Raw genomic sequence first — 20,219 nt, forward strand, 5'->3', positions numbered from 1 at the left:
ATTGATTTAAAAACCCTCTACACATCTTGGGGTCGCCACTATAACGCGGGGGTTTAGCCAGCCGAGGGGAGGGGAACGGAACCGCAGGCTGTGCCGGGGCTGCGGCCGCGGTCTGGAGGGCCAGCAGGCGGTTGTCCACCGAGGCCATGTAGTTCAGGATATGAGCCTGAGTGTCGCGCTGCTGGGCTAGCTCCTGTTGGAGGCCGGCGATCTGGGTGGTACTCCCTGGATCCGAGGCCTGTAGTGACGAGAGACGAGACTCCATGGATTTGAGGAACGACATGATCCTCGCTTGATTTTCCCGCAGGAACAGAAGTTCCTTTTGGGTCGGGGTAGAAGTACCAGCGGGGTCCATGGCCTGATCGTTCTGTAAGGATTCCCAAGGGTGAACCCACTGGACCGCGGCAAGCGAACCTCCCCTGGGCGAGCGGACCAGGTGGACCACCCCCTATACAGGGAGCGTTTGGGACAGGCCCAGGGGAAACTACTCACCACGGCAGCTGGTACCCGAGGACGGAGGTGCACAGTAGAGGGTGCAGTGGGCAGGCGGAAGGATGAGCAGGACTGGAACCGGCAGGACTGGAGGCCAGGAACGGAGGCTGAAGGATACAGGCAGGCAAGGCTGGAACGGCAAGACACGGGTCAGACGCAGGGCACAGGCTGAACACGGAGACGAGATGGCGGGCACTGGGAGGAACACAAGGAACGGTTAGACAGGAAGCACGAGGAAAGGGTAAGAGCAGCAGGGAAAAAGGCAGGCAGGCTGGAGCCAGAGTCACAGAGAGAGGAAGTGACGATCAGGCGGCGAGCTGGAGGAAGAGGCTGCCTCTTATAGAGGCAGGAGTTACCGGGTCAGGTCAGCAGGGTCAGGAGGGCGGGGAGAAGGCCTGGCTTGGCCTGTAGTGGGACCTGGAGCGCAGGGTGCGCATGCGCCCCGAGCCGAACGCCGGGACAGAGCGCGGGGTGGAGGACAGGCGTGCAGGTGAGCGCGCGCCCGCCACGGGAGCACGCCGGAGGCGGCGGGCGCACCCAGCGCGGGGAGAGGCGGCAGCAGGAGCCGAGGACGCGGCGGGAGCGGCGAGTGTGGAGCCGGCGGTGAGCGTGACACATCTTCTATTGACATCGGAGCACCATGCCTCTAATGGCTTGAACTTAGATCATCATAGGCTGCAGAGGTGATCTAATGTTTATCTTGTAGGTCTGTGCTGAATTTAGGTGATGCTGTATACAATTATCTGAAATTTGCATAATACAGTATGTGCAATATTAATATGCAAACTAGGGCCATGAAGCTCATGACCAGTGTGAGTCTTTAACTAGTCTAAATTTGAGATATAGCTAATAACTAGCTGCGGCAACAGACAGGTCTTGACTTATGCATTGTAGGACTGGCAAAGATGGACTTCACGGAGGTCCTATATCTATGCTTGTATTCACATTGTGCTTAGGCTTCATAGCGGGCTTCTGTCTGTAGACCCCCAAAAAATGAGATTTTGGTGGAACCCTCTACAGGGTCATTTACATTATCCTCAGTTTGGCTACTGTTTCAGAAGAGTCCTACATTTTGAAATGGACACAAAAGCACAGTCGGCCATGGACCGAAGGAAGCCAGAGAGAGTATAAAGGGAGTTTCTGTCCAAATCCCGTTTTTAGGACTTCAGAAGGAAGCTCTGTCGGTGCCATTGACATGTGGTTCAAACACAATGTGCACCCAGAATAAGATGAACTGTATAATATCCCATTATAGGGACACAAGGCTCTGCTACTGCTCAAAGATACTTTTATGTTACAGGGTAGGAGCCAACAGTTTTCCATCAGTCATTAGAAGTCTATATCCTACATTTTTTTACCTGGAAATTTCCAGTCCTATCTGTTCTCTCGTGGGCAAAAATATACAATAAGAAGATAAAGTTGAAGTATTCTGTGCTTGTCCTAGTGCATTTCATCCATGGTTGCACTCAAGGAGTCAAGCAAAAGGAAGAAGAACTATTCACATCTAATCTCAAATAGTCCAACTAGAAGGTCCAAAAATGGAAAGCACTTACTGGAAGATGTAGACTAGAGGCTGCAAATCCAACTGGAAAGAACACATGAATTTCAGGAGAAGTATCAACCTACAATCCATGATCATTCTGATATCCAGTAACTGGGGAAGACTAAGTGAATCTGGACTATCAAACCATAACTAACCTTGAATGGTCCGAACTTCATAGATCTTCAAAGAATTTTGACATCAAGCCAAAGAGCCCTCTTACGACCAACACCCGAAAATCTATTGCTTTACTGTGGATTAGATTAGGGTTTTGAGGATCAGGGTATTGGGTTTCATCTAATATTTATATGGCTGATTATAAAATGTGCGTTTTAGTCTACGCAGCCTGAATGTCCACTTGAGGTTGGAATCTGAAGCTTTGACTATACAGTGATCTTATTGGATTTTGCATAAGTAGAGCTTTCTACTAAGCCAACTGAACATTGGATGAAGAAAATGAAATAATTTCCTCTGTGCGCTAACACAAGCGACTATAAACAGCTATATTCATCTCTGTGTAATACATACACCTCTGTCTCTTGGCTGAGCGTGCTGGGAATATTTGCCAATTACTTAGCAAATCTAAAAAAAATTACATGTAACCACCATTCAACCTTTCCTAGAGGATATATATTGCTAAAGCCTCCTTTAGACGGGTCTACAAATATAAACACAGTCAACGTCAAGAGGCCTTTTTTCAGATATCCTTCACAATGGACTCTCTCTGTTAAGAGATGTCTTACGGAGCTATGCTCTGCACAAAGATGCCTTTGAATAGGCAGAGAAATTTCTCCCGGGTCTTTGACATTTAGCGGATATACTTCATGACATACCGTCTCTACAAATAAACCGGTGATCAGCTGAAAAATAGCGAGTAGCAATTAGCTAAAAAACTCAGCATAATTATGTCATACTTGTACAGAAAAGGTGGAATAATTATGTAAATGATGGATTGATTGTAATAAGAATCAGACACTTTACAACCTCGTCTACGAGCACTCTTTCACTGCCAAGATTTTCAGGTGGGTAAACAGTCACTGAATATGAGATGCACGACACCGCAAGCATCCACTTACTGTGGATTAGTCAACCACAATCATCCACTGTTGTTTTGTAATACTGACGTCTATTATTAACATGGCTTCATCAGTGGACCATATATAGGGGATGCAGAGGCAGGAGACGTACCTGGGCCTGGTGTCTGAGGGGGCTCAAAGGCTCATCTACTCCTTAAGAAGGCAATAATTGTACAGATTCTGCATCGAGCTCCAGGGATCCAGGTTATTCCTCTGAGCTTAAGCCATGTTCTGGGGTCTACAACCTCATGCACCTGCAGATTCACTCCATCTGACCCCATATGCAACCTCATGGTCCCAACAGAAGCAATGCATCTTCAGAAGAAAACTGCTAGGTCCTCATTCTTCACAATAAGGCTACATTCACTCATCCATTTCGGTCTTTACATCCATTTTTCTGACGCGTGCCAACCGTTTTACATCAGTTTTTTTCTCATCCATTTTTTAAATCTGCAGCAGGTACACACCGTCTGAAGTTTTTTTATCCATTGACTCTTAGCAATGGATCAGTTAAAAAAAATGGACAAAACAATGGATAGAAAACAGAATTAAAAATTAGGACTTCCGTTTTCATCTATTTTTGGCAGATCCCCCATAGATAAGTGACCGAGACTGATCCACAAAATAGATGAGAATAGAACGTGCTCCAAGTCTCATGGATCGGAAACACGAATACATTTTTAAAACGGATGTGTAAGTGGATTAATAGAATTTTATGTGCCTGATTCATGTAGGGTTTTGTGACTTTTGATGTTTTTACGTAATTCGCTGCCAGTTTTGCAAATGTGCAGAACGAGGGTGGGATGGGGCATGGTGAAGCCCACCCAACAAATTCAACATAATCTGATGTGGTCAAAATTCTTTCTTGTGAATGTTCCCACAAGGCTACATAATAAAGATGAGCTGATCTGGCAAAATTCAAATTTGCAGATTATTCTAGGAAATTCGATTCACATCAAAGTTATTCTTTGCAAATTGAATCTCCTTTATTATGCTCTGGGGTCTCCACAGACTCCAGAGCATAAAAAAAACTTAATTTGTAAAAAATACTGTACATATACTCACTGTACCACTCAACTCTCCAGTCCCTCCGCTCCTCACAATATCCCGTATGGTCCTCAGTGCATTTTCTTACCACCGCCGCTCGCGCTGAAATCCTGTAAGAGTTACGTGCGCGTGTGCAGAACCATCCCTGATCTCATCAGAGCTGAAAGTCATGGCCTAGTGGGACAAGAATATGAAAAGAATTGTGATAAAAAAATGCAACAAGGACTGGATAGAGGATGGTGAGGTGGGAGAGGTGAGCAGTTACATGAGTATAAGTGTTTATTTTATTTTTACACTTTTAATAGCCCTTTACAGTTGGCCACCATAATGCTGAATCCACTTGAAAGTGAATTACAAAAAATTGTATTTTGACGAAGGCGAATTTTTCAAAAATTTGAGTAGAATTAAATTCCACTCGAATATATTCACTCATCTCTACCACATATCATTAAGACACCCTTTTTTTATTCTGGCAGCTAAAGGGAACAAGTAAACACTCGGTGCACTTCTTGGCATTGACAGTTTAGCATACTTTCCCTCCTACTTGTTTCCCATCTATCTTTGACCCCCTTTCATCCCACCACCCCAATTCATTGATTGAAAGCTGTCGCTTTACAGGAGCCACAGAAGGGCGGTGATAAGTGGAAAACAAAGAGGTGGGAAATTGCACTGAAATGTTTGACCACGACAAGGATGCACTTGGTTTGAATTCTTATTATCTGCTGACAGACTCCCTTTAAATAGTGCCCAAAGCAATCAACAAGTCATGGATAATGTTAGAGGATTTAGAACCAACAACCCCCTTCGATCAAGGGTATATGACCTATTAAGGCATTTTTTTTTACTTCAAAGTTGAATGTTAAACCAGCATCATTGTCACGTACCTGGTTTGACTTCCTATACATGGTGAAGTTGAGAATTCAGAGCATAAAAAGAAGAAACAACATTCCTTATCACCTAGGTAATAAATAGATGCTGATAATATCTGAAGAACCAAAGTTGTTGGCTCTGTAATTACACATGTGACACTAATGTAAGAAAAGAAAGTTGATCCAGCACTTTCAATAAAATGCAAAACTTTATTCCAATTTTTTTTCCCATCATTAAAAACCTAATTAAAGGAAAAATATGCATTCTGGAATAGATAAACGTATCATTCAAGGAGAAAGTCCCAAAAGAAAATTAATGTCCTGGTTGATGCGTTTCGAAGACATTCTTCTTATTCATAACTTGGTTATGAATCAGAAGTATCACTTCGAAACGTGTCAACCGGGACATTAATTTTCTCTTAGGACTTTCTCCTCAGATGACACATTTATTCATTCCAGAATGTGGATTTTTCCTTGAATTATATTTTTACTGATGGAAAAAATTTTGGAATAAAGTTTTGCATTTTATTGAAAGTGCTGGATCAACATTCTTCTCTTTATGGACTGCCTTTCTTTGGATTTTGGATCCTGTGCAGTTGTGGATGGGCGAGCTGACCATACCACGTTTTTTATTACTAATGTAAGAAACCATCACTGTAAGACCAAGGTCAGGCATTTTGAGAATGTGATTGTCCACTAACTGAATACAGTTCAATATCCATATTTCCATCATGATTTACCTAAACTAAGCCAGCCAGATTAAAAGCGTGCGACATGTCGAATGCCAAGCAATCAATGATTCTGCACATGGGCGTCATCAGTAGGCAGACGGCAAATGTTCTCTGCTGTTCCTTGGACTGATTTTACTATAAAGTTGTCTACAATCATACATTCTTATTTATTAGTAATTTTGTCCTTTTTTGGTAGAAGCGCCAGCTACATAACTTTCCCGCCACAACGCCTCCTGATTAGTGACAGTTTCTCTAGTAGCGATCCTTCACAAGGCAGTGTAGCTGGTGCATGTGGCTGAGAGCCGCGTCTACCTGCAGCCACCAATGAGTGCGTGCATTTGCGGTAACACTGAGTTGTTACCTATAAACTTGCGCACTCATTCGCCTCTGCAGATGGATGTGGCTATGCTACTTCATACGGTAGTGTAGCGTCAGCCTGAGATATTCAGTCTTGCGTTTTCAATTACTCATCTTCTTATTTATGATTGGTAAGGTCTGTGGGCAAACTACAATGAAGGGCAATATGGATACTCTGTGTTATACCCGGTGCAGAAAGGGGAGGTGCATAGCATACATCCATACTTTTGTGTCCTTTGAACTCAATCACTGCACCTCAGCCATGCACTACGCATAACACAGGGTATCATTTTTTGGCATTCACACCCTTCCCCTTTTCTACAGCCTGGCTATTGATGGATGGCCAGGAGCGCTGCCATGTAGGAAAAAATAACAAAGGGGCACAGTGCTGTGGTCCTTTCATTGTCTGGTTTAGTGGAGTCCTACCGGGAAGGACTCATTCACACGTCAGTAATTTTTTCATACAAGAAAATTAGTCCGAGTCTCATCAGTTTTTTTATTATCACAGTTTGGTCAGTATGCCCGTTTTACCTTTGAATTGGGTCAAAGTTGCATCAATGTTTCTCTAAATAAACAAAGACGTTTCTCTATCTATTCCTATTTAGCAGTAAGTAAAAATAATGGCCAGCACTTGTCTGAGTTGACGATTTTGACCCAACACTTAGATCAATATCGAGCGTGTCTCCGCCATTTTCCTTTCAGAGAAAAATATGGAACATGTGAACGACTCTATTCAGGATTACAAATATATGAGTATTATCTGTGAAAAATACAGATAGCACTCGATCGAGAAAAACTGAAGTGTGAATGAGGCCTTAGACCTCTAAGACAGAAAGCTACAATACTTTGAGATGATCTATGACCATATGGGACTATAGGCAAAGCACACTGCAAATACCCAAATTTATGAAGAAAACTAGCAAAACATCCAAGAACCAAGATGATAAGCTTCCTGTACCTTATCAGGTTGCATTGGCATCGCTGACTTGGTGATCCTAGTTCAGCACTAAGTCATTGCTCCTCTAGAAACTGTTATGTACTATGACACAAACCAGGCTATTTTTTCCCTGCATATATACACTGCAAAAATTGGTAATAGATGGTTTCCTGCAGCCAATTATTTATCAGAGGTACCAGTACAAATGTCAGTAAAGACCTGGAAGTCAACCAGTTTGGGGATGGAACTAAGATCATGATGACAGAGGATAAAGTCTATTCACATCCACGTCATCACCAAAGCATTCTCCAGTGGGCTGTCATTATTGTGCGTAGAGGTCAATCATCTGTTGGTTAGGTTACCCATCAACATAAAATACTCCAAATGTACTATTTATTTATAAAGAGATGTGTAAGCACTTTTTTAAACAAAAAAATGTCTGTTTTGTTATATATACTTTAATGTTGTGCGTTGTAAACTGTCCTATTTGTGTAATAAAGTTACCTTGGATGGAAGTGGAGGCACTTGGCTGGATCACTGGTTGTTATTGGAGTTACATGGATCATCTTCGGCACTTCATATACTTTGTAGACCCTGCTGAAAATTGTTTTCTTTTTATTAGATGCTTCAGTGGTCCATAACAGTGTAAATGTGACATTAGTCAGTACTCATGAGGCAAGGTAGTCAAATGTTCCGGGGTCAGATACCAAGAGAGCACTTAGCAAACTATAGGGTAAAGACAAAGGCATAGTCAGGTCACAGCCCGAGGTCAGAATAACTGGAAGATAGCGATTCAGAGCAAAATGGCTAGGCAAATGGATGGTCAAAGCGAGGTCTAAGGTCAGGCAGCAATAGAAATAAACAGAGCACAGGAATGCAAGGCAAATATGCACCACCGAGCAATTGCTATGACTGGCAGAAATCTGGGACTGACATCTTAGCTAATTAGCTGCGTTATCACTTAGAACAGGGAACGCCTGAAGGAAGTTTAGCATCTCGCAGTCTCAGATTGGATGGCTGAGCTGTCAATCAAAATAGTGACAGCTCACCATGCCTCTTCCCTATATGGGTTGTCATTTTGAGTAAGGCCCAATCACACACAGTAGACAGCCCATTGTTAGCCCAGAAAGAAAAAAATGCAGCATGTGCAAGTCTGGTCTGATTTTATGGGCTAGACTATTGCATGTAAAAGTAGTCAACTTTTGCACCTTTCCACAATGGGGTTAATGCTTCTTATGTTTAACAGCTACATACAAAGTCAAGGAAGCATGTTCCCACTGGCAGCACTCCAGGTTTCACTCACTCACCACTTACAGCAAATAAGTGCATCACAGTAAATAAAGCTTGCAAGGCATTGCTTAACAGGAATCTGTCAGCAGGATTTCAGCCTCCAAGCTATTTATTTGTACATGTAGCTTTTTCAAAGTCCAGCAAAACCTTTACATGACCAGTCTGTTCCTCCGTTAGAGAGAAATTCACATTTTAATTTATATGCAAATGATGCTCAAGAGCTATGGTAGATCTGAAGCCCCTGTCACTCCAGCTTTATTCCCCACATAGCACCGCCGCCTCCTGCTTGACTGATAACTCCATGCTGTGTGATAGAGGCAAAGGAGCTGGAAGTATGGCTGTTATGGTGGTTTTCCCCCAATAGTTTGTGGTACTGACAGATTGCCTTTAAGATAATTATAAAGCACATCACTCCTGGTCAGTAGGTGCTCAAGTACGGTCCTGTTCCGTAATTATATAGATACTAGATGGTGGCCCGATTCTAACGCATCGGATATTCTAGAATATGTACAGGACTGTGCCTGTGTAATGAGCGACGCAGCAGTGATGCCTTTTAACGGCTGTAATGTGCCTGTACAATAAGCGATGCGGCCGTGTTGCTGCGATAACTAAGTGACTGTCGCTGATTGGTCGCGGCCTAACAGCCGCGACCAATCAGCGAGGCGGGATTTCCGTTACAGACAGACAGAATCAGACAATTATATAGTAGATAAAACTTGACACTCAAGTATGGTAAAAGGATGATTTTTATTGCTGGCAACAATCCAGAAAACAAAGAAACGTTTCGGTCTATACAGTAGACCTTCATCAGTATTTGGATTTCCCAGGAAACACTGATTGTTCAAAGGAGACAGTGCAATGGCCAGCACAACAGCCCGTCATGCAGAGGTGGATACCATACACTGACTATTGCTCTGTCTCCTTTGACAAATCAGTGTTTCCGAATACTGATGAAGGTCTATTTTATAGACTGGAGAGTTTAGTGTTCAAGTGAATTTGGGCTAAAAAAAGAAAATACTAGTACTTAATGATAGACTGATGTATAGGTCTATACAATGGCGGACACAGACAGAAAAGGGCCCCAGTACAAGAACAGTATATGGATCCTCTGCAGCCCGAGTTCATTATAATGTACAATTCCACCTGTTTTGGGGGTTGAAATGGGCCCCCAGACATTTTGGGCCCCGGTTGCACCAATGATATGTCAGTTCCTGTAGGGTACTGTCAGTGTGTTAATATACTCACCTAGCCTAATTTACCCACTGTCTTCTCCACTATCCAGCGCTCTTCTGCTCCTCTTCTCAGTGATGTCACCATCATTCAGACTCTGCAGATCACACTGTGGTCTGTGTGACCCGGAAATGGGTTTTACAATATAAGTTTATAGAGCGTCCGAACTCTTCCGTCTTGTGTATAGAGCATAGAGTGAGCCGGATAGTGTAAGGAGTAGTGATGTCACTCAGAAGAGGTAATAAATAAAAATTGGAATCTGCCACGCTTTCAGAATTTGTATAGTATATTTATTTAGTGAAGCAATCCTCCCCAAAAATAATGTTTCGGTATAAACATCGACATTCATCAGACGGTAACATACAATAAAAACAGATAAATGTGAATATATATAAGAAAAAAAGAGAATTTTTAAACTTTTTTTTAAATCACAAAATGATGTTAATAATACTAAATTAATCCATAGGGAAGATAAAATAGTCATAATATTGATTATATATAGGGTAGAGTAAATTGATGTGTATTTTAGGCATAATTATATTTTGCTTTTCAATTTAGCATATATACTCATGTATAAGCCAAGTTTTTCAGCACATTTTTTTGTGCTGAAAACGCCCCGCTCGGCTTATACACGAGTCATTGTGACAGAAGACAGCGGGGAAGGAGGAGCGGCGGAGCAGCGGTCACAGGTGTCAGGAGCCGGTGGCTGCGGCTGTAACTGTGCCCGCTGCTAAAGAGAAATTAATATTTACTGCACTGGCAATGAACATTCATTTCTCTTATAGCGCGTACAGTTACAGCTGCAGTCACCGGCTTCCAGACACTGTTAAACCCCCCCTCCTACTTACCTTCCCTGCATGCCCTCGCAGCATCTTGATCCAGCTTCCAGCAGCTCCTGTGGCCAATCAATCATGGGTCCCTGCAGAGTGGAGAGAGGTGAATATTCATTACCTTTATGAGTGGGGACACGTGATTGCTTGGCTGCAGGAGCTGCTGAGACCGGAACAAGATGATGCGAGGACACGCAGGGAAGGTAAGCAGGTTTTTTTAATGCTTTTCTCATGGAGGCCATGCATACAAGGATAGGGATGAGGAACCATGCATAGAAGGATTAGGATGAGGAGTCATACATACCAGGACAGGGATGAGGAGCCATGCAGACAAGGTCGGGGATAAGGAGCCATGCATACAAAGATAGGTATGAGGAGCCATGCATATCAGGACAGAGATGAGGAGCCATGCAGACAAGGACGAGGATAAGGAGCCATGCAGGCAAGGATAAAGATATCCATAAATTATGTGTAAATGGCACAGGAAAATGTATTGGACACACTGAAGTGTACTTAATTCATACAAAAGCCTTTGTTGGAGATGAACCTCCAAATGCCTCCTGTATGGAGAAACTAGTCACAGGCATTGCTCAGGTGAGATTTTGGCCGATTCTTCCACACACTCTTCACATCCTGAAGGTCCCGAGGGCTCCTTCTATGAATTATGAGATTTAGTTCTTTCCATACATTTTCTATTGGATTCAGATCCGGTGATCAGCTCGGCCATTCTAGCAGCTTTACTTTCTTTCTCTGAAACCAGTTAAAGTTTCCTTTGCTGTGTGTTTGAGATCATTGTCTTGCTGAAATGTTCACACTCATTTTCTCTTCATCATCCTAGTAGATGGCAGCAGATTTTTATCAAGGATGTCATCAAGAATGTCCCGGTACATTTGTCCATTCATCCTTCTCAGCTATATTAAGTTTACCAGTGCCATATGCTGAAAACCAGCCATACAGCATGATGTTCCCACCTCCAAACTTCACTGTTGGTATGGTGTTTTTGGGGTGATATTCAGTGACTTTTTGCCTCCAAACATGGTGCGTCTTATTGCATTCAAAGAGCTCAATTTTGGTCTCATCTGACCAGACTATATTCTCCCAGTATTTCACAGGTTTGTCTAAATGTTATTGAGCAAACTTTCAGTAATGGAGTCTTGCGTAATGACTGTACATACAGCCCATGGAAGTTGACTGCATTAATCAGTTTTTTTGATACAATTGTTGCTGCTGATTCCAAGTCTTTCAGTAGCTCTCCGCAGGCGGTCCTTCGCTCTTGGACAATTCTTCTTAGAATTTTTTTCACTCTGTTTGAAATCTTGTGGAGAGCACCTAGTCGTGGCCGATTTATGGCAAAATAATGTTCTTTCCACTTCCAAATTATGGCACCAACAGTGCTCACTGTAACCTTCAGTAGTTTACAAATTTTTCTGTAAGCAATGCCATCAGTATGTTTTGCACCAATAAGGTTGTGAAGGTCTTGAGACAGCACATTGGTTTTACTTATCAGGAGATGTTTCTGGTGTGGCACCTTGGTAAAGAGAGACACCTTTTAATAGGCCGTCAGTTGAACCACCTGATATTATTTTTCACTAAGAAGCTTTCTAATTACTAACTGTTTTCAGCTCGTGTCATAACTTTCCACGGCATTTTCCACTTCTCTTTTTTCATGCGTTCAATACTTGCCTGTGTCATATCTCATTATTACTCATTCCTTAGTTTATGGACAGCTAAAGTTTTATTTCTTTGCCTGTGTGGATTGGATGGGTTGTTACCGACATCTGGTGAGAATTTAATGTCAAAAGCACCTTTAGAAATAGATTTACTTAGAAAATTGGTAACGTGCTAAATACTTATTTCACCCACTGTACATACATTATATCACAAAATTGAGTACACCCATTACATTTTTTAAACTATTATATATTTTCATGGAACAACACTGAAGATCTGACCATTTCATACAATGTAAAGTAGTCCATGTACAGCTTATATAACAGTGAAAATTTGGCTATAAGAAGACTGCTGCAGCAAAGATCAAAGATATAATAAAATATTTAGAATTATGTGAGGGTGTACTCACTTTGTAATATACTATATATGCACAGATTTCGTGAAAAAAAGTTAATGGGAGTGCTTGCCTAAGAGCAGAACAGACTGATAGCCTAATATCAAGATCTGCAGGTTGCTGGTCTAAGCTCCATTGTTAGATCAGAATTTAGTCTGGTATTTTAATAGTGCAATGGACCTGATACGACACCATCAAGATGTGATTAAAGGGTAGACTTCAAGATTTCATTCAAAAGGCATTCGAAAAAATATTTATAAGCATTCATCGTTTAGGAATTACAAGCATTTCTATATGCTGAAATCGCTCAAATTTCATATTCTGAAAAGTATTTAGAGAAACAGCCATGAAACATGCAGCCATGGAACTTGAACATATTTTTCGAGCACGCCAAAGACACTCGGTTAGCGCACGAGCATGCTCAGATAACATCTTACCCGAGCATGCTTGCTCATCACTAATAGTTATATTTATTATTTTTAAATCTCTCATGTGATTGATGCTGCCCAAACCACTGGCAGCATAAATTGGGGACAGGCTCCCATGTTGCACTTAGAAACACTACAGCTTTTCAGAGAGAGCACACTTTAAACATAGGGCTTAGAACACGGTGACTGAGGTAACTAGTCACCACTCACCTGTGCATGCATAGACATGGAGGCACATGTCTCCCTATGTGTCATGCTGCTGCTATGCAGGTAGATGCAGACTCCACTTGATGGCAATAGAGTGGAGGGAGGACTGCACACAGCAAGAGCAGACCTGCAGCGCAGCAACAAGGCCACCAGCAGGTTGCAGCAGAATAGTCAAACAAGCCGGGTCGATATTAGTCTGTAGCGCAGTACCAAAAGAATAGACAAACTCAGAGTCAGAAACAAGCCAAGTAGGTCAGTATCAGGAGCAGAAATGCCAAAGATAAGAGACAAATAGCAGGTCAGGGACCTAGCCAAGTCAAATACCAGAGAGTCCAAAACATGAAAAGGGGAACACAGAGGAAGGAAGAGGGGAAGAAAACAGACACGGGCAAAGTCAGCAACAGCAGGAGGACAAATCAGGGTATACAAAGAGTCAGCTACTCACGCTGTAGGCAGAAACTATAACTGACACAGCCTGCAGGATGCCATGGAGAGAAATAGCCAGCCTGAAGCCAGAACGAGGCAGAGAAAAGTTAACCCTTGACATGATCAGATTGGGAAAGAGAGACAGGATACAAAACCCGGCCTCGATGATGAAAGTAACCTCCTCTCAAGGGGGGCCACCAGACCCAGGCTTCCCAGGATAACGAGCATGAAAGGCCCGTACCAAGCGATCAGCATAGATAGATCGCGCTGGGACCCACAATCGATCCTCAGGACCGTAACCCCTCCAGTGAACGAAATACTGAAGTGAATGGTGGACCATATGAGAATACATAATCCGTTCCACTTCATACTCAGTCTGACCATCCACAGAGACAGGTGATGAAAGAGATGGCGACCCAACAGAGGAAGGTACAAATGACTTCAGGAGGAACTTATGGAACACATTAGGGATTCGAAGCGATGAAGGAAGGCGCAAGCGAAAGGCAACTGGATTGACAACCTCCATGATTTCGTAAGGGCCAATAAACTTAGGACCCAGCTTAGCAGAAGGAACATTCAAACGTAAGTTCTTGGTAGACAACCACACCTTATCTCCTACTAGATATACCGGCCCTAAAGACTGTCGCTTGTCCGCAAAATGTTTATGTTTGCCCTGAGCCTCCTCAATGTTCCTCTGGACCTCCCGTCATACCTCTCCCAATCGCTGAATAGCTGAATCAGCCCCTGGACACCATGAATACAGCCAGGAAAATTGACCAAAATTGGGGTGAAAACCGTAGTTACAAAAGAACGGAGAGGTGCCAGTGGACTGATTAATCCGATTATTAAATGCAAACTCAGCCACGGGACACGAAGAACACCAGTCTTCCTGCTGAGACATGGCAAGACACTGCAAAATTTGTTCAAGTGACTGATTGGTCCTCTCCATCTGACCATTGGTCTTGGGATGGTAGGCTGAGGAGAATATCAAGCTAATACCCAACCTTTTACAAAAAGCTCTCCAGAATTTGGACACAAATTGTACCCCTCTATCCAAAACCACACTCAGAGGCATGCCATGTAACCGCCCCACATGCTCAATAAACAACTTAGATAGTGTTTCTGCATTAGGCAGACCTGCCAAAGGTACAAAATGCGCCTGTTTACTGAATCTGTCCACCACAACCCAGACCACAGTTTTGCCATTGGAAGGAGGGAGATCAGTGATAAAGTCCATTGAAAAATGAGCCCAAGGTCTATCGGGAATTGGCAATGGCACCAATTCCCCGGCCGGCCGTTTATGGGAAGCTTTAACACGGGCACACATATCACAAGAAGACACAAACACGGCGACATCAGAGGCCATAAAGGACCACCAAAACAGCCTAGCAATAGATCTTCAAGTGGCCGAGATTCCAGGATGCCCACTAAGAGCAGAATTGTGGAACTCCTGGAGCACCCTCAACCGGTACTGAACAGGGACAAAGAGCTTGTTATCAGGCAATGACAGAGGAGCAAGAGACTGAGCCTCATGAATCTCCCGTTCCAATTCTGAAGACACCCCATGCACGACCACCCCATGCTGAAGAATGGAGGAAGGAGGTTCGGGAGGTGATATTGGATCCAAACTGCGAGATAAGGCATCAGCCTTGACATTCTTGGAACCAGGTCGAAAGGTGATGGAAAAATGAAAGCGTGAAAAAAAAAGCGACCACCTCGCCTGTCTAGGAGTCAAACGTTTGTCAGACTTAATGTAGGATAGGTTCTTGTGGTCCGTAATCACCGTGAACCGATGAACAGCCCCCTCCAAAAAGTGCCTTCATGCTTCAAAAGCCAACTTGATGGCTAATAACTCCCGGTTCTCAATATCATAATTTCTCTCAGCAGGAGAAAATTTCTTAGAGAAGGCACAAGTTCTTAAGTTAGTTAAAGTGATGGGTCCTTGAGACAACACTGCCCCCCAACCCCCACCTCCGATGCGTCCACCTCAACAATGAAAGGTTCAGACGGATCGGGCTGGACCAAAACAAGGGCAGGCATAAAACATTCCTTTAATGAAGAAAACGACGCCACTGCTGGAGCTGACCAGTTTTTAAGATCAGCCCCCTTATGAGTAAGATCAGTGAGAGGCTTGACCACTTGCGAGAACCCCTAAATGAATTTCCTGTAATAATTGACAAACCCTAAAAAACAATGAAGAACCATAAGGTCTCTGGGTTGTACTCAATCCACAATGGCCCGTACCTTCCCAAGGTCCATACGAAACCCCTTGGCGGACAGGATGAACCCCAGAAAGGACAGCTCTTGGATGAAAAATGAGCACTTTTTCAGGTTTAGCAAAAAGAGAGTTCTCCCGTAACCTCTGGAGAACTGCACGTATATGACCCATGTGATCTTGTTTGGCAGATGAGAATGCAAGGATATCATCTAAATAAACCACCATGAAGCACCCAATGAAATCGAAAAATACATGGTTAATAAAATTCTGAAAAACTGCTGGCGCATTAGTAAGACCAAAGGCCATGACCAAATTCTCAAACAAACCCTCAGAGGTGAGAAATACCATTTTCCACTTATCCCCTTCCTGAATACATATAAGAATATACGCTCCACTGAGGTCCAATTTAGAAAACCACTTGCCCCAAATAACTGGTTGTACAGATCAGGGATGAGCGGGAGGAAATAAGTATTTATCTCTGTTATCTTATTTAATTCCCAAAAATCGAGGCACAGGCGGAAACCACCATCTTTTTTTACTTTTACAGAAAAGAATCCAGCTGCTACAGGAGAGACAGAGGAACGGATGTGACTTTTACATAGGCTTTCTGAGACATACTCCTTCATCTCGGTTTGCTCCGAGCCAGAAAGGTTGTACAGACGGGCCTTGGGAAATTTAGCACCCGGATCAGATTGATAGTACAATCAAAAGGGCAGTGTGGTGGTAAGGCCTTGGCCTCCTTTTCGGAAAAAACATCCTCAAAAACTTTCAGGTACTCCGGAATACCCTCCAGATTAACGGATGACACAAGTACAGTAGCAAGACAATCCTTAAAACATTTAGGACCCCATTTAGCAATATCCCGAGATACTCAGTCTATTACAGGATTGTGTAACTGTACCCAAGAAAATCCCAACACCAATCCCGCAGGAAGATTGTCCAGAACAAAACATGAAATATGCTCCCGAAGCAAGACACCCACCTTGAGGAGAAACTCCTCCGAGACATATTTTATAACATTCTTAGCCAGTGATGTTTTGTCAATGGCCACAATATGAATGGGAGTCTCAAGCTTAACTGTCCCTAACTTACACTTGGCCACCAAGTTAGAGTCAATAAAGTTCATGGACGACCCATAGACCACAAAAGCTGAAGTTGGCATGTAGTAATTCCTACAACCAAGTTCCACTTCCAACAATATCTTATGAAATAAGGAAAAAGGTACCTGAGAGTCTAGGTGACCTCCTCGGTAGTCACCCAGACATAGGTGTTTCCCGACACCTTGCTAGTCAGTGGGCAGGAGGGGCAGTCCTTTTTCCATTGTCCGGGATTTCCACAGTAGAAACATAACTTTCCCTCCCGTCACCGTTTCCTCCTCCTTGATTTTGGTGGCCCCCACCTCCATAGGTTCACAATGTGGCATAACATCAGAATATGTAGAAAGCAAAGGAACCTCTCGCTGCACTGCATTACACCTCTCTCCCGCAGCCTCTGATCCATACAGATGGCCTGAGTCATAGCCTCCTTCAGGGAGCTGTGTGGCAGATGGAAATCCAGAGCGTCCTTCATATGATCCGACAGTCCTCTCCTGAACTGACATCTAAGCGCAGTCGTTCCAGGACACCTCAGTGGACCATCGTCTGAACTCGGAGCAATACCATTCGTCAGAGAGCTTACTCTAGAAGAGACCCAGAATTGTGTCCTCTGCCACCCTGACCCGGTCTGGTTCATCAAAAATAAGTCCTAGGCCTCAAAGAATCTATCCACACACGTTCAGGGACAGTCACAGGTAAAGAGAAAGAGGACCCTCCCGAAGTAAGGAATTAATTATCCCCACCCGCTCACTCTCATCTCCAGAGGATAGGGGTCTAAGAGAAAACAGCAGCTTACAACTCTCCCTGAACATACGGAATTTTTCCTTTTCTCCGGAGAAGGTATCTGGGAGTCTGAACATAGGTTCAGGAGAGTGTAGCGAAATATCAGCAGTGTTAGAGTACTTACAGACAGATTGGGAAATAGAATCCTGAAAAGATTTAACCGTCTCGGAAATCTTCCTCTGCATTTGGTAATGAGATGTGGCCAGAGCCCTATGTTCCACAGACAAGTTCTGCATCATTTGCGTTAAACTAGACATCTGATCTGCCAAGGTACAGAGCAGATCCATAGCAAGGGGAGCAAAGAAAAAAAAAAAAACTGTGGTCAGTTATAATGTCACGCTGCTGCTATGCAGGTAGATTCAAGCTCCACTAGATGGCAATGGAGTGGAGGAAGGACTGCACACAGAGCAGACCTGTAGTGCAGCAGCAAGGCCACCAGCAGGTGGCAGCAGAATAGTCAAACAAGCCGGGTCAATATTAGTCTGTAGCGCAGCACCAAAGGAATAAACAACTCAGAGTCAGAAACAAGCCAAATAGGTCAGTACAAGTCAGGAGCAGATATGCCAAAGACAAGAGACAAATAGCAGGTCAGGGTCCAAGCCAAGTCAAATACCAGAGAGTCCAAAACATGAAAGGGGGAACACAGTCAGGAAGGAAGAGGGGAACAAATCAGATGCGGGCAAAGTGCATGTTTCAATATATAAACATGTGCTGACAGTTTGTCTTAAATTCTTGGATGAAAATACTTTGCAGTCAATGACTGCTTCCCTGCCTCGATATCACCAAAGTTCTTCACATTCCAATGATTTGAGAAATCATCTTTCCAATGAGAATGGGTAATGAGAACCACTTACTGGGAAGATCGGTGGGGATTTCAGCTTCCAAAACCCAAGAATCGTGGCCTTCTGGAATTTCCAACTGTCAGAAGATTAAAGGGTAACTAAACTTTTAGAAAAATGTTGATATCTAACAAAACTACAGTCAAAAGTTTTTAGGCTGACACAAATTTTGATTTTCAGAAAGTTTACTACTTCTGCCTTTTTATATCTTTTAGTTGGACATATCTATAGTTAATGAAGAACAATTATCAGCATTTCATAAGTTTTTAAACTTTTATTTCTTAACAAATACATGAATTTTATACAAAGACTCAATATTGACCCTTATTTTTTTAATGCCCCTGAAATTCGCACTGGCAGCTGGATATCAGTTCCAGGGCCAAATACTGACAGATCTTTCTTGCCTATTCAGTGCTTGGAGTTTATCATAATGTCTGTGTTTTTATTTGACTTCTGCTTTTTGAGGATTGACCACAGATTCTCAATGGTATTTAGACTTAGGGATTTTCCTGGCCTTGGACATAAAATGACAATGCTTTGTTCACCGAGCCACTTAGTTATCATTTTTGTCTTGTGACATGGTCTCCATCTTGCTGGGTATCATCACCACATTGCTCCCGGATGGTTGGGAGAAGTTGATCTTAGATGTTTAGATCCCATTTTTTATTCATGGTAGTGAGCTTAGGAGAAATTGAGTGATCCCCCTCTATGAATGGAAGCCCCCACACATAATGGTCTCACTTTACTGTTGGCATGACACAGCACTCATGGTAGAGCTTACCTCTTCTCCAGACAATTAGTTTTTCCAGATATCCCACACAGTCTGAAGGGGGCTTCATTACAGAAAATAACTTTGCCTTAATTCTTTGCAGTCCATGCCCTGTACTTTCTGCAAATTGTCAGTCTGTAGGAAGTACAGGGATTGCACTATAGGGGTCTAGAAGAATGATTGTCCGAAGAAGAAAAAGTGAGCGCTACCCTGAGTCCACTGTCATATCATTCGTGTGTGGGGAGATTTCATCCATGGAGTGGGCTCACTGACAATTTTAAGAACACTGAATAAAGAATGGGATCTAAACATCCTCCATAAGAAGTTTCTCCCAAGATCAAGGAGCAATTTGGTGATGATCAATGCTTTTCCCAGCTTGATGGAAAATGTCACAAGCCAAAAGTGACAACTAAGTGCTTGGTCAACAAAATATTGAAATTTTGGGTCTATAGCCCAGGAAACTCCCCAGGTCTCAATTTCATTGAGAACCTGTGGTCAATCCTGAAAAAGAGGGTGGACAAACAAAAACACAGGAATAGTGATAAACTCCAAGAACTAATGATATGACGCGGTCAGGATCGCTGGTACATCGCTAAGTGGTCGCTAGTGAGCTGCCACACAGGCAGATCTCACTAGCGACATCGTTGGGGACGGGGATCGCTACTTACCTGTCAGACGAGGCGATCCTGACGTCCTCCCGCCCGGCTCCACGCGTTGCTCGTCGTCACAGCAGGAAGCGCCGCTGGAAGCTGACAACGAGAAACAGTCCAGCCTGTTCTCGCGCGATCAGCGATAAGCAGCGGGGGAGCCGGTAATAGGTATCAGACATAGCGATATCGCTAGCAATATCGCTATAACGTCACACGTTATAGCGATATTGCTAGCGATATCTCTTAGTATGACAGGCCCTTAATTTGGCAAGAATGGGCGGTCATCAGTCAGGATTGGGCCAAGAAACTGATAAATGATCACTCACTCAAAGGGCAGAAGC

Source organism: Dendrobates tinctorius, unplaced genomic scaffold (genome assembly GCF_039654945.1).
Source record: "Dendrobates tinctorius isolate UK_male_01 unplaced genomic scaffold, ASM3965494v1 ptg000034l, whole genome shotgun sequence".
Classification (NCBI taxonomy): Eukaryota; Metazoa; Chordata; class Amphibia; order Anura; family Dendrobatidae; genus Dendrobates; species Dendrobates tinctorius.